Source organism: Oncorhynchus gorbuscha, linkage group LG15, assembly GCF_021184085.1.
Source record: "Oncorhynchus gorbuscha isolate QuinsamMale2020 ecotype Even-year linkage group LG15, OgorEven_v1.0, whole genome shotgun sequence".
Taxonomy (NCBI): domain Eukaryota; kingdom Metazoa; phylum Chordata; class Actinopteri; order Salmoniformes; family Salmonidae; genus Oncorhynchus; species Oncorhynchus gorbuscha.
In genome coordinates this window covers 23,683,228-23,698,017 of record NC_060187.1, presented here as the reverse complement: position 1 = coordinate 23,698,017, position 14,790 = coordinate 23,683,228, and positions in this window count along the sequence as shown.

The window sequence follows — 14,790 nt, the reverse complement described above, 5'->3', positions numbered from 1 at the left end:
TCTGGATAATAGCCTCTGCCATGAGCAATTATAGCAGTAATACCTGGGAAATTGCTTGTTCTTCTTTTCCACCTTCTCTCAGGTCAGACTTGATTTAGCCAATCCCTGTCCTTCTTTCTAATCTTGTCGAATCTAATAATACTAGTCATTTAAATGTATTTCAAGGAATGGCTAACTGTGCAATGGTAACAATAGTGAACATTTTGTATCGATGAATCAGGGGCTTATTATTCAGTAGTAATTATGTTTTTATCCCTAAAGGTTTTATGTCTGTCCTGTCGCACTACCAATGTGAATCTAATACTGGATATTGCATGCCCCATTAAAAAAAACTAATTTCACCATCTGATGAAAGCAAGGTAAATCTTAGAATACACTACTGTATATCACATGACCTAGGTTACCTTTGACACAAAAATATGTCATTGTCATCTATCATATTGTCAACCTTGATAGATGATACCTTGATTTAAAAAAGTAATGCCAAAATATGGAAATATCTCAAGCCTTGTACACCCTTTTTACCCCTAGGTGGGTACAACAAGCTCCCCAAAACTCTCACATTTGTTACATTATGAAATATTCATTCAATGAAGCAAATGTTTAGAGCAAAGTCTTTGTACTGTATGTAAAGTATGGAGATAATTATATTGGGAGCAACAGCCATTATTTACAAGAAACAGTGTGTGGACACAGCTTCTGAAATGTCTGAAGTATTTGGCATATTGAATATTAATAGGAAGTGCAGAATATTTTGATTAAATTATTAAATGTGTGGATCATTAATCATTAATGCTGAAAATTAGGAATATTTGCAATGCAATACCAATTTATTTTTTAGGCATAGTTCTTTGGATGGATGGAGTTCAGAGATTCATCATACCGTATGTATTTAAAGATACATTCACATAAGATGAGAGTTTTTTTTTACTCAGTCTCTCTATAACCCATATGCAATAATAATTAGGTGGGTCATGTCAAATTTTACACATGTACAAGTGTGTATTAGGAATGTGTGTTTTGCATATCCCAACTCCCGCTGTGATACCCTCAGAGAGTGGGGTCATGGCCAGGGTCTGAAATGATCAATGCTGACCCTGGAGCAATTAGGGTTAAGTACCTTGCTCAACAGGTTTTTCACCTTGAGGATTTAAACTAGGGACCTTTCGGTTACGGGCCAAACACTCTAACTGCTAGGCTACCTGCCACCCATAATGTATCATTGTATGTACTCAGATGGAAGCGATAGCACAATGGTACTGTAGTAATCCCTCCCAAAGAGTGTTGTCTCTTTGTGAGAGATATCAGAATTGACGCAAGGCCTCTGTTCTCAGAACATGAAATCATTCTTTTAATGGCCTGCCAAGTGTACGCACATTCCCAGAGTTTGATTTTGGTCTGCAAAACGAGTAGCTCAAAAACCTCAGACAATTTATTATGCTGTTTGTGCCTCACGCTACTGGTTATCCTCTGCAATTTATTCCCTACCTTGGGGTACTGTGAGCCATTTTCTCAATTTTTCAGTGGCTCACTTTTTTTTGTGATCCTGGGTGCTGCAGACTGCTGCCTCCATCCATGGTGTCAGAACATCACAGAAAACTACACCATTATACTGAAGCCAGTTAACAAAGAGAGAGGCAGAGAACCAGTCTAAAACATGGGGCAAGCGATAGAATACATAAGATTACAGAGTTCACCATTTCACTGGAGGATGGGAGGGAAGCAGGGAGGGAGGGAGGGAGGGAGGGGGAGGGAGGGAGGGAGGGAGGGAGGGGGAGGGAGGGAGGGAGGGAGGGAGGGAGGGAGGGAGGGAGGGAGGGAGGACGAGAGGGGGAGGGAGGAGGGAGGGAGGGGACGAGAGGGAGGAAGGCAGGACGACAGGCAGGACGAGAGGGAGGGATGCAGGACTGGAGGGAGGTAGGACGAGAGGGAGGGAGGCAGGACAAGAGTGAGGGAGGAAGGACGAGAGGGGGAGGGAGGGAGGGAGGAGAGGGAGAAGATTTGCCTCTAACGTGGAGCATGGAGAGGAGGCTCTTGCCTGTGTTTCATCCCCTGTGCTGAAGGGTTGCATCCCAAATGGCACCATATTCCCTATATACTGCGCTACTTTTGACTAGGGCCTATAGTAGTGTACTAAATAGGGAAATGGGTGGCATATGGGTCACACCCTATCTTTCCTGCTGCACAGGGATTCTGAGTCACTAATGAAAGCTGTTTCAGGCCTCAACACACGCATCAACCATAAACTCAAGGTCACCTGTGTGTTCAGCCACCTGTCTTAAAGACTGTTGCTCAAAATGTAGAATCTATTTGACGAATCCCTCTGGTATCACCATGTTTTCCTGTGTTTTTGCCCATGTTTTATTCAGAAAGGTTGGCTATAGCAGCTTCAGTCAGGCTAGAGTCCTCTAGCCGTTTTAGCATGTTAATTGGACAGTGACCTTGGTGTGTTATAGAGGTGTTAGCCTGAATCTCTCTGGCCTAATGAAATCACCTTTACTGTCCCGTTTTAGCATTTCTATACTTCCCTCTGACACTGCCAAAGGGGGAAACAGTAGACTTTTATTGTCATGATAGACATTTTAACAATAAAAAGAAGGTTGTGGATGCGAAGGTAACCACCCTGTTCTGCCCCCGTCACACCCCCCTGGAAGTCTCTTCTCCGGAGCTGTAGATCCAGGTCACATTCTGCACAGGCGTTTCTTTACCTCTACTTTACACAAAAAAATATTGTGGTCACCCTCCCTTCACATTTCTTACTGTCAATCGTGAATGATAATTCCTCAAGGTTTACCGGTGAAACTTTTTGACAACAATTTTATCTCAATCAGTTCCATGAAACTATCTTGAGTTATGAAGTGTTGTTTTAATTGACATACAGTGAGAGAATTTTCGAGCAGATGGTGTTAACAAGCTGTACACTCTTAGAAAAAAAGGGTTCTTTGGTGTTCTATATTTAAGCAATAAGGTATGAGGGGGTGCGGTATATGGCCAATATATCAGGACCAAGGGCTGTTCTTCCACACGATACAACAAGGAGTGCCTGGATACAGCTGTTAACAGTGGTATATTGGCCGTACACCACAAACCCTGAGGTGTCTTATTGCTATTATAAACTGGTTACCAATGTAATTAGAACAGTAAAAATATTTCCCCTTTCGGGAAAGCTGACAACGACTCCATTTTGCTGATCCCTGCCTACAGGCAGAAATTAAAACAAGAGGCTCCCACGCTGAGGTCTGTCCAACGCTGGTCAGACCAAGCTGACTCTACACTCCAAGACTGCTTCCATCACGTGGACTGGGACATGTTTCGTATTGCGTCAGATGGGAATATTGACGAATACGCTGATTCGGTGTGCGAGTTCATTAGAACGTGCGTCGAAGATGTCGTTCCCATAGCAACGATAAAAACATTCCCTAACCAGAAACCGTGGATTGATGGCAGCATTCGCGTGAAACTGAAAGCGCGAACCACTGCTTTTAATCAGGGCAAGGTGTCTGGCAACATGACTGAATACAAACAGTGCAGCTATTCCCTCCGTAAGGCTATTAAACAAGCTAAGCGTCAGTACAGAGACAAAGTGGAATCTCAATTCAATGGCTCAGACACAAGAGGCATGTGGCAGGGTCTACAGTCAATCACGGACTACAAGATGAAATCCAGCCCAGTCACGGACCAGGATGTCTTGCTCCCAGGCAGACTAAATAACTTTTTGCCCGCTTTGAGGACAATACAGTGCCACTGACACGGCCTGCAACGGAAACATGCGGTCTCTCCTTCACTGCAGCCGAGGTGAGTAAGACATTTAAACGTGTTAACCCTCGCAAGGCTGCAGGCCCAGACGGCATCCCCAGCCGCGCCCTCAGAGCATGCGCAGACCAGCTGGCCGGTGTGTTTACGGACATATTCAATCAATCCCTATACCAGTCTGCTGTTCCCACATGCTTCAAGAGGGCCACCATTGTTCCTGTTCCCAAGAAAGCTAAGGTAACTGAGCTAAACGACTACCGCCCCGTAGCACTCACTTCCGTCATCATGAAGTGCTTTGAGAGACTAGTCAAGGACCATATCACCTCCACCCTACCTGACACCCTAGACCCACTCCAATTTGCTTACCGCCCAAATAGGTCCACAGACGATGCAATCTCAACCACACTGCACACTGCCCTAACCCACCTGGACAAGAGGAATACCTATGTGAGAATGCTGTTCATCGACTACAGCTCGGCATTCAACACCATAGTACCCTCCAAGCTCGTCATCAAGCTCGAGACCCTGGGTCTCGACCCCGCCCTGTGCAACTGGGTACTGGACTTCCTGACGGGCCGCCCCCAGGTGGTGAGGGTAGGCAACAACATCTCCTCCCCGCTGATCCTCAACACGGGGGCCCCACAAGGGTGCGTTCTGAGCCCTCTCCTGTACTCCCTGTTCACCCACGACTGCGTGGCCACGCACGCCTCCAACTCAATCATCAAGTTTGCGGACGACACAACAGTGGTAGGCTTGATTACCAACAACGACGAGACGGCCTACAGGGAGGAGGTGAGGGCCCTCGGAGTGTGGTGTCAGGAAAATAACCTCACACTCAACGTCAACAAAACTAAGGAGATGATTGTGGACTTCAGGAAACAGCAGAGGGAACACCCCCTATCCACATCGATGGAACAGTAGTGGAGAGGGTAGCTAGTTTTAAGTTCCTCGGCATACACATCACAGACAAACTGAATTGGTCCACTCACACTGACAGCGTCGTGAAGAAGAAGCAGCAGCGCCTATTCAACCTCAGGAGGCTGAAGAAGTTCGGCTTGTCACCAAAAGCACTCACAAACTTCTACAGATGCACAATCGAGAGCATCCTGGCGGGCTGTATCACCGCCTGGTACGGCAACTGCTCCGCCCTCAACCGTAAGGCTCTCCAGAGGGTAGTGAGGACTGCACAACGCATCACCGGGGGCAAACTACCTGCCCTCCAGGACACCTACACCACCCGTTGTTACAGGAAGGCCATAAAGATCATCAAGGACATCAACCACCCGAACCACTGCCTGTTCACCCCGCTATCATCCAGAAGGCGAGGTCAGTACAGGTGCATCAAAGCTGGGACCGAGAGACTGAAAAACAGCTTCTATCTCAAGGCCATCAGACTGTTAAACAGCCACCACTAACACTGAGTGGCTGCTGCCAACACACTGTCATTGACACTGACCCAACTCCAGCCATTTTAATAATGGGAATTGATGGGAAATTATGTAAATATATCACTAGCCACTTTAAACAATGCTACCTTATATAATGTTACTTACCCTACATTATTAATCTCATATGCATATGTATATACTGTACTCTACATCATCGACTGCATCCTTATGTAACACATGTATCACTAGCCACTTTAACTATGCCACTTTGTTTACTTTGTCTACACACTCATCTCATATGTATATACTGTACTCGATACCATCTACTGTATGCTGCTCTGTACCATCACTCATTCATATATCCTTATGTACATGTTCCTTATCCCCTTACACTGTGTATAAGACAGTAGTTTTGGAATTGTTAGTTAGATTACTTGTTGGTTATCACTGCATTGTCGGAACTAGAAGCACAAGCATTTCGCTACACTCGCATTAACATCTGCTAACCATGTGTATGTGACAAATAAAATTTGATTTGATTTGATTTATTTTTGGGATCATAACTGTGGTATACGGTCTGATATACCACAGCTTTCAGCCAATCAGCATTGAGGGCTCAAACCACCCAGTTTGGACGAGATTAAAGAGCCCTACTAAAAAAGTTTCTATATATACAGTGGGGCAAAAAAGTATTTAGTCAGCCAGCAATTGTGCAAGTTCTCCCACTTAAAAAGATGAGAGAGGCCTGTAATTTTCATCATAGGTACAGTTCAACTATGACAGACAAAATTAGAAAGAAAATCCAGAAAAAATCATTGTAGGATTTTTAATGAATTCATTTGCAAACTATGGGGGAAAATAAGTATTTGGTCACCTACAAACAAGCAAGATTTCTGGCTCTCACAGACCTGTAACTTCTTCTTTAAGAGGCTCCTCTGTCCTCCACTCGTTACCTGTATTAATGGCACCTGTTTGAACTTGTTATCAGTTTAAAAGACACCTGTCCACAACCTCAAACAGTCACACTCCAAACTCCACTATGGCCAAGACCAAAGAGCTGTCAAAGGACACCAGAAACACAATTGTAGACCTGCATCAGGCTGGGAAGACTGAATCTGCAATAGGTAAGCAGCTTGGTTTGAAGGAATCAACTGTGGGAGCAATTATTAGGATATGGAAGACATACAAGACCACTGATAATCTCCCTCGATCTGGGGCTCCACGCAAGATCTTACCCCGTGGGGTCAAAATGATCACAAGAACGGTGAGCAAAAATCCCAGAACCACACGGGGGGACCTAGTGAATGACCTGCAGAGAACTGGGACCAAAGTAACAAAGCCTACCATCAGTAACATCAGTAACACGTGTCCCCCTGCTTAAGCCAGTACATGTCCAGGCCCGTCTGAAGTTTGCTAGAGAGCATTTGGATGATCCAGAAGAAGATTGGGAGAATGTCATATGGTCAGATGAAACCAAAATATAACGTTTTGGGTAAAAACTCAACGTGTTTGGAGGACAAAGAATGCTGAGTTGCATCCAAAGAACACCATACCTACTGTGAAGCATGGGGGTGGAAACATCATGCTTTGGGGCTGTTTTTCTGCAAAGGGACCAGGACGACTGATCAGTGTAAAGGAAAGAATGAATGGGGCCATGTATCGTGAGATTTTGAGTGAAAACCTCCTTCCATCAGCAAGGGTATTGAAGATGAAACGTGGCTGGGTCTTTCAGCATGACAATGATCCCAAACACATCGCCCGGGCAATGAAGGAGTGGCTTCGTAAGAAGCATTTCAAGGTCCTGGAGTGGCGTAGCCAGTCTCCAGATCTCAACCCCATAGAAAATCTTTGGAGGGAGTTGAAAGTCTGTGTTGCCCAGCAACAGCCCCAAAACATCACTGCTCTAGAGGAGATCTGCGTGGAGGAATGGGCCAAAATACCAGCAACAGTGTGTGAAAACCTTGTGAAGACTTACAGAAAACGTTTGACCTCTGTCATTGCCAACAAAGGGTATATAACAAAGTATTGGGATAAACTTTTGTTATTGACCAAATACTTATTTTCCACCATAATTTGCAAATAAATTCATAAAAAATCCTACAATGTGATTTTCTGGATTTTTTTTCTAATTTTGTCTGTCATAGTTGAAGTGTACCTATGATGAAAATTACAGGCCTCTCTCATCTTTTTAAGTGGGAGAACTTGCACAATTGGTGGCTGACTAAATACTTTTTTGCCCACTGTATATACAGTGAGGGAAAAAAGTATTTGATCCCCTGCTGATTTTGTACGTTTGCCCACTGACAAAGAAATGATCAGTCTATAATTGTAATGGTAGGTTTATTTGAACAGTGAGAGACAGAATAACAACAACAAAATCCAGAAAAACGCATGTCAAAAATGTTATAAATTGATTGTTTTTTGTAAGCTGTTTTTTTCTTGATCAAACGCGCTTTATAAATGGACATTTTGGATATATATGGACAGAATTAATCGAACAAAAGGACCAATTGTGATGTTTATGGGACATATTGGAGTGCCAACAAAAGAAGCTCGTCAAAGGTAATGCATGTTTTATATTTTATTTCAGCATTTTGTGTAGCGCCTACAGGGTTGAAATATGTTAAGAACAAATTTTTATTTAGAATGACAGCCTAGGAACAGTGGGTTAACTGCCCTGTTCAGGGGCAGAACGACAGAAACTTTAGCTCAGGGATTCGATCTAGCAACCTTGTTGAAATGTTATTCGAATTTGAGCACATTTGTAAGCTAGCTAGGCTACTAGGAAACATCTAGGCTACTTTAATTCACCACTTCAGAAACTAGCCAGCTAACACTTTCAAATAAACATAATTTATTATGGTATGTGCCAAATAGAGCTACAGACCCAGCCTGATATTGGCAATTAGCTAATTGTTACTTATATTTCAGTGGTGTCAATTGAGGGGACTATGTTTCATGAAGCCATTAGAAGACTGTTGCTGACTGAGAGGAGATAGTTGTTCTTCTACATCATAATAATTATATGTCTGCATAACATTTTGTCTTCATTTTGGAAGATTAGCTCATGCTTATTTCTGAAGATCAACTTCATGTTTTTGCTCCTTTTTTCTTCTTCTTTGGAACCAGTCAGGCAACAACCCATACTGTTCTGGCGCTAGGTAGACTAGCGGCTAGGGAGTTGGACTTGTGGTAACCCATACTGTTCTGGCGCTAGGTAGCCCAGCGGCTAGGGAGTTGGACTTGTGGTAAACTATACTGTTCTGGCGCTAGGTAGCCCAGCGGCTAGGGAGTTGGACTTGTGGTAAACTATACTGTTCTGGCGCTAGGTAGCCCAGCGGCTAGGGAGTTGGACTTGTGGTAAACTATACTGTTCTGGCGCTAGGTAGCCCAGCGGCTAGGGAGTTGGACTTGTGGTAAACTATACTGGTCTGGCGCTAGGTAACCCAGTGGCCAAAAGGTTGACGGTTTGAATCCTGGGCCAGGCTCTGGAAAAAAACAGGCGGAATTGTTCTGACAACTAGAGGGCCGCTGGGTTCACATCCTCAAAACATTCCCCTACTGTTGGGCCCTTGAGTAAGGCCCTTAACCCCACAGCATGTTCTTCATCCAGGGGCGCTGCACTGCAGCTTGAACCTGTGTTAATCTCAACTGTATGTTTGTGGGTGTTGAGAAGACATATTTTTGTTGTTCGGACAAAGTTGCATTGTATTGTATTGTAAAGAAGTCAGCCGATTATTTAATTGTTTATTAAATTATATTCTTAGCTAAGAAATATGACTTTTTAATAGTAGTAGCCATAATTAATATGGAACCATTTAGGCTCAGTGAGGAACCTTCTAGGGTTCTGATCAAAGAACCCTAGAAAAGTGTTCTACAGTATATAGAACGTTTAGGGATACCATATATGAAGCAAGCGATAGAACCCTTTTTGTTTTTATAAGGAACCTTTTTTCTAAGAGTAGCATATCTGTTTCAATCAAAGTACATATTTTGCCAAGTGACGCGTGCTGTTGAGTTTTGGCATGACAGAAAAATTGTAGGATTTTTTTGTGCATTTAGGTGCTGTTTTCGCTCTTGCAGTAAAGTAATACTATGATATTATATTCAGTTTTGTTATGTAGAATTCTATCATCACGTGATCTTGCATTCATTCAGCTTTGATCTGATTTTATTAAACGAGCACTGCACCATTCTCCATTCATCACTGAAATTCGCCAGAGTAGCCTGTTCTCTGGACAGCCGAACAAGTAGAACAGAGAAGCTTCAGATTTCTAGCTGTTAGGAGGAGGGTTCCAGAGAATTCGGATCCACAGCCACTCACTAAAAACTATTAGGAGAGAGTTCATTCTCAAATCAGCTGAGCTGACCCTCTTTTGTTCATTATATACTTGAATATCTAGCTCTCTTCTTCTCCTTTTGATTCATTGCCAATTGTTTGTATCGTGAGGGAATCATGTGTGAAATTACAATATATTAAATAGTCAGATAATATTTCTACATATTTTATAGAAACTTTTCCTCTCTGTGCAGCAGAGGAATATCGGCACAAGGTGGTTTATGATCTCTTCCTGTAGCACTTTGAATTGTGCCGTCTCAATTTAGACCTATTAAACACTATTACATCATCAATATGAAAATCATATTTTAATATGTAAAACGATGTTTTAAATACATATTATATGCTGTTTTAATTCCTAATATCAGTAAATATGGTATATTAGAGTCTTTAATACTCTTCAGAGATTAACCACCAGCCACTCGTTGCCTGTGTGCTTATGCAGGGATTCAGCTTTATCAAATATTAATTCTTCTAAACTTGCTCTTTTAAGAAGATTTCTTTGATGTTGCTTAATTTCGCACAGCCTAGGCAAAACTAGTGCTGGTATCCATTGGAAAGTAGACCAAGGGGCATGATTCATTGATGAGTAGTGTAGAACCATAGACTCACATCTGTATTTTATATGCTTTAAAACTGTCATTAATACAATTCAGTTATAGAAATCAGAAAACAATTTGTTATTTTGCTCACTATCTCTGCTCCTATTTCTTCCTGTCTCAGAGTTCTAAGGTATGGATGTCTGGGATCGTTCCAGGGACAACTGTCTTCCAAACGTTTGTGTAAACGTTTGTGTGCAGATAAACTCGTAAACAATATCTGTTGTATCACAGCTGTGTCAAATGGGTTGTATATCAGTTGTACAACCTGAGCGTGTTCTAGGCCTTTGTTGAGGTGAGCAGATACTGTACAGACTGAGCCGTACTGAAAGTTGATATACATCGCATTTGGCAAGTCATTCTCACATTTAATGACACCCACTAACAAATAGGCTGCAGTATCACAGTATAATGCCAATTAACCAGTTCAAATGTGGGTACATTTTGGTTTCACAATGAAAAGGTCATATCAGTTACAGTATTTCTCAAATGTTACAGTTTTTCTCAATTGCGAAAGCAACACACAAAGTGCTGTTGTCTTTTTTTGTCTCCATGGTATGTGTCTTGAATTTAACAGTCAATTTGAAATTTAGAAAGTTCTGCAAACATTGAGAGATATAGAATTGGCAATTAACTATATTTTGCTATTTCTTTTGGCCCTGCCCAAGCAAGAGCACACATATTCTTGTTTGGATCTTCCCTGCATTGTTTGGGGAGATATATTAAAGAGGCAAAACATAAAGTTTAAGGTTATCACCCAATTAAATTATTCATCATGGACAAGATAGTGATGTTGGCCCATGGAGTTTGGGAATTTATCTTTCTGTAAACAAGTTTAAGCAAGCAGGGTTGAAGTAAATTGCAAAGACGAAGGAGCTCTCTTTAGAGCTGCTGTGCTCTCTCCCTTTCATGTTGCCTGACATGGGGGGCTGAACAATGTTAATCACATTGGGAAGACCTTGGGCAGGCAACACAGCAGCCTGATTAGTTTCACTCACTTCAGACAAGGGCCGCTTTGGAAGTCTGCAATAATATTGTTTTCTTCTTCAGTGGATATCTGAGGAAGAGAAATAAACAGAATACTTTAAATATCACCGATGTGTTTGTTCTCTTCAAAAGCGAGAAACATCTTGTGATTCTGTTTTGTGTTTTTTAGAGTGGGTGTCAGATGGTGGATGTATGCACTCATTATTTCAATAAGCCCATTTGGGCCTCTCAGTCTCATGCATTGCTTTCTATAAAGAGAATTGTGGATGACCCACCATATTCTCCAGTTAATGCAGCATTACAAAAGAATACTAGACGGCTGTGGATAGATAGGACTGAGGCTACGGTGGGACCAGGGACCCACAGTCCCCAGTCAGTTTGAATTGCAAACAAGACTATTGCCCCAATTCCTGATGAAACGGTGTGGTTAAGTCCAAATAAATGGAGTCCTCTGGTAGATGGTGGAGCTGAGGGGGTTGAAGTCATTATACCGTTGCTAGTTTTGTTTTGATATACAAGTATGTTTTTGGGGCATCTTAAAAAATATCCTTGAAAATGTTTGTCGAAAAGGATGATTGATTGATAATCATAGAACAGGTTTGGTCAGCTTTAGTGCAGTCAGATTGTGCTATTGTGCCTGTTAAGAGCATTTGTTTTAATTGAAAAGGATTGGGGAATCAGTAGAACATCACCATGGGTGAAGCCTGATGCAATGGCGATGAGAAGTTAGACAACTGTCTCCAACGGTATGCCTCCTCACAATACTGATGTGACCCCGTTAAATAACAAAGTGCACACAATATAAAAAATATGGTATATACAAAAGTATCTGGACATCCCTTCAAATTAGTGGATTTGGGAATTTCAGTCCCAACCATTGCTGACAGGTGTATAACATCAAGCACACAGCCATGCAATTTCCATAGACAAACATTGGCAGTAGAATGGACTTACTGACATTCAACGTGGCACCATCATAGAATTCCACATTTCCAAAAAGTCAGTTCGTAAATGTCTGCCTTGCTAGAGCTTCCCCGGTCAACTGTAAGTGCTGGTATTGTGAAGTGGAAATGTCTAGGAGCAACAAGGTCTCACCCGCAACGTGGTAGGCCACACAATCTCACAAAACAGGGCAGCCGAGTGCTGAAGCGAGTAGTGCGTCAAAATCGTCTGTCCTCGGTTGCAACACTCCCTACCGAGTTCCAAACTGCCTCTGGAAGCAACGTCAGCTTTGAAACTGTTTGTCAGGAGCTTTATGAAATTAGTTTCCATGGCCGAGCAGCCGCACACAAGCCTACGATCACCATGCTCGATGCCAAGCGTCGGCTGGAGTGGTGTAAAGCTCGCCGAAATTGGACTCCGAAGCAGTGGAAACACGTTCTCTGGAGTGATGAATCACACTTCACCATCTGGCAATCCAACGGACGAATCTGGGTTTGGCAGAGGCCAGGAGAACACTATCTGCCCCAATGCATAGTGCCAACTGTAAAGTTTGGTTGAGGAGGAATAATGGTCTGGGGCTGTTTTTCATGGTTGGGGTTTGGCCCCTTAGTTCCTGTGAAGGGAAATGTTAATGTTACAGCATACAATGACCAAAACTAGTGATGATGAGTATCCTTTCCTTGTGGAATGCAGGATAAGCAGGTTTGAACCTCGGTCGTAGCTTACATATGCAGGGCTGAGTGGAAGAGAGGCCTAGAGTCGCAGAGCCATCTTGAGGACACCTTACAACATTGATGGATGAAGTGACATCACCAGGTAAAACTGAATTATAAATCACTGTGTGGAATAAGGTGGCCCACACACAGACCTGTACTTAGGAAAAATGTATTTCCCAGAGGTTACTGTCCACTAAGTGCAACGGTACTTCTATCCTAACAGTCTCCTCGCCGATTGCGAATAAATAGGACACACAAAACCATATGAGCCATTTGAACTGAATTGAACCCCACAGACGCAGACTACACAACTGTTGAGTGAAGGGCGCGTGTGGGGGAGTCCAGACGACTGCAGACTTCATCCATGGGCCAAAGTCTGCATTCCTATGCATATTCCATAGCAGCACACTACAGGCCTGAGTAGGAGAGCACACTTACTGCTGCAGCTGGTTGTTCAGGAAGTTGCTTGGCCAAGTGTCTGTGTGGACCATGCCAGAGTAGTGGATGGGACTGGGAGGGCTCTCAGCCAGTGGAAGATAGAGTATGCTGACACTCTTACAAAACTCTAATGCAAGAGACATTTACGCCACCACACCAGACTTCTCAAGAGCTGTTTGGTTTATGAAGAGAATATATCCAACAGTAGTAAATTCTAGCTGACCACCATATAGAATCGATTTTTCCAAAAAAGGAAAAAAATATTTAAAAATACCAAAACTGTTAAACAGATGCTTAATTTGCCTCGGTTACATGCTAAGATAAATGTAAACAGATACGTGTATAACTTCTGGTACATACAGGTCCCTTTTACTTAGTACAGTGCTTGAGTGCACTCTGAATTCTGGAGACAACAACAGAAATGTGTTCCTGTTTCTGTCTGGTGATGCAAGTCAAAAATAACAGAGCCACCAAGATTCTGATGAGAGAGAGAAAGATCAATCTTGATAAACTCCCATATGAACTAGGTGAAGTATCACAGTGCGCCACCATAGCAACAAGCTTGGTACCTAATGCCACGAGAAAAGGTCAACCAGTGGAGCACAAACACCATTGTAAATAAAAGCTATATTTATCTGTTCATTTATTTTCCCTTTCATACTTCAACCATTTGCACATTGTTACAACACTGTACATAGCCAATAATATAGCAATTGAAATGGTTGGTATTGTAAACATATGTTTCCCATGCCAATAAAGCCAATTGAATTGAGAGACAAAGGGAAAGAGGGATACCTAGTCAGTTGTACAACTGAATGATTTCAACTGAAATGTGTCATCCACATTTAGAGAGAGAGAGCGAGAGAGAGAAAGAGAGAGACATGAAGGGGCTTTACGCCATCAAAAGGAACATAAAATTCAACATACCAATTAGGATCTGGCGAAAAATACATGAATCAGCCCTTTATGGTTATGTGGTCTGGGGTCAGCTCACCAACCAAGAATTCACAAAATGGGGCAAACCCCAAATTGAGACTCTGCATGCAGAATTGTGCAAAAATATCCTCTGTGTACAATATAAAACACAATATAATGCATGCAGAGCAGAATTAGGCCGATACCAGCTAATTATCAAATTCCAGAAAAGAGACATTAACTTCTATAACCACCTAAAAGGAAGCGATTCCCAAACCTCCGATAACAAAGCCATCACCTACAGAGAGATGAACCTGGAGAAGAGTCCCCTAAGCAAGCTGGTCCTGGGGCTCTGTTCACAAACACAAACAGACCTCACAGAGCCCCAGGACAGCAACACAATTAGACCCAATCAAATCATGAGAAAACAAAAAGATAATTACTTGACAAATTGGAAAGAATAAACAAAAAATCTGAGTAAACTAGAATGCTATTTGGCCCTAAACACAGAATACCTGACTGCTGTGACTGACCCAAAATGAAGGAAAGCTTTGACTATGTACAGACTCAGTGAGCATAGCCTTGCTATTGAGAGAGGCCTCCGTAGGCAGACATGGCTCTCAAGAGAAGACAGGCTATGTGCACACTGCCCACAAAATGAGCTGGAAACTGAGCTGCATATTAGAGACACATATTTCAATCAGATTACAAAG